General features: G+C 34.1%; 1 protein-coding gene across 1 annotated transcript in view; it reads left to right on the top strand.

Moving 5' to 3' along the window:
* The window catches only part of nedd9 (neural precursor cell expressed, developmentally down-regulated 9), a 47,086-nt gene that overhangs the window by 38,864 nt on the left and 7,838 nt on the right, over positions 1-384 (top strand). The gene's annotated exons all lie outside the window — the stretch shown is intronic.

Here is a 384-nt window from a genome sequence, read left to right on the forward strand (position 1 = left end):
TAGCTGTTAATTAGCCTCTCTTACTTTTAGCCTCTAGCTAGTTTTTTCTACTTGCAGCTAACTCTTTCCTTTTTTAGCTGTTAATTAGCCTCTCTTACTTTTAGCCTCTAGCTATTTTTTTCTACTTTCAGCTAACTCTTTCCCTTTTTAGCTGTTAATTAGCCTCTCTTACTTTTAGCCTCTAGCTAGTTTTTTCTACTTTCAGCTAACTCTTTCCTTTTTTAGCTGTTAATTAGCCTCTCTTACTTTTAGCCTCTAGCTAGTTTTTTCTACTTTCAGCTAACTCTTTCCCTTTTTAGCTGTTAATTAGCCTCTCTTACTTTTAGCCTCTAGCTATTTTTTTCTACTTTCAGCTAACTCTTTCCCTTTTTAGCTGTTAATTAG

Source organism: Nematolebias whitei, chromosome 19, assembly GCF_014905685.2.
Source record: "Nematolebias whitei isolate Nwh7 chromosome 19, NemWhi1, whole genome shotgun sequence".
Taxonomy (NCBI): domain Eukaryota; kingdom Metazoa; phylum Chordata; class Actinopteri; order Cyprinodontiformes; family Rivulidae; genus Nematolebias; species Nematolebias whitei.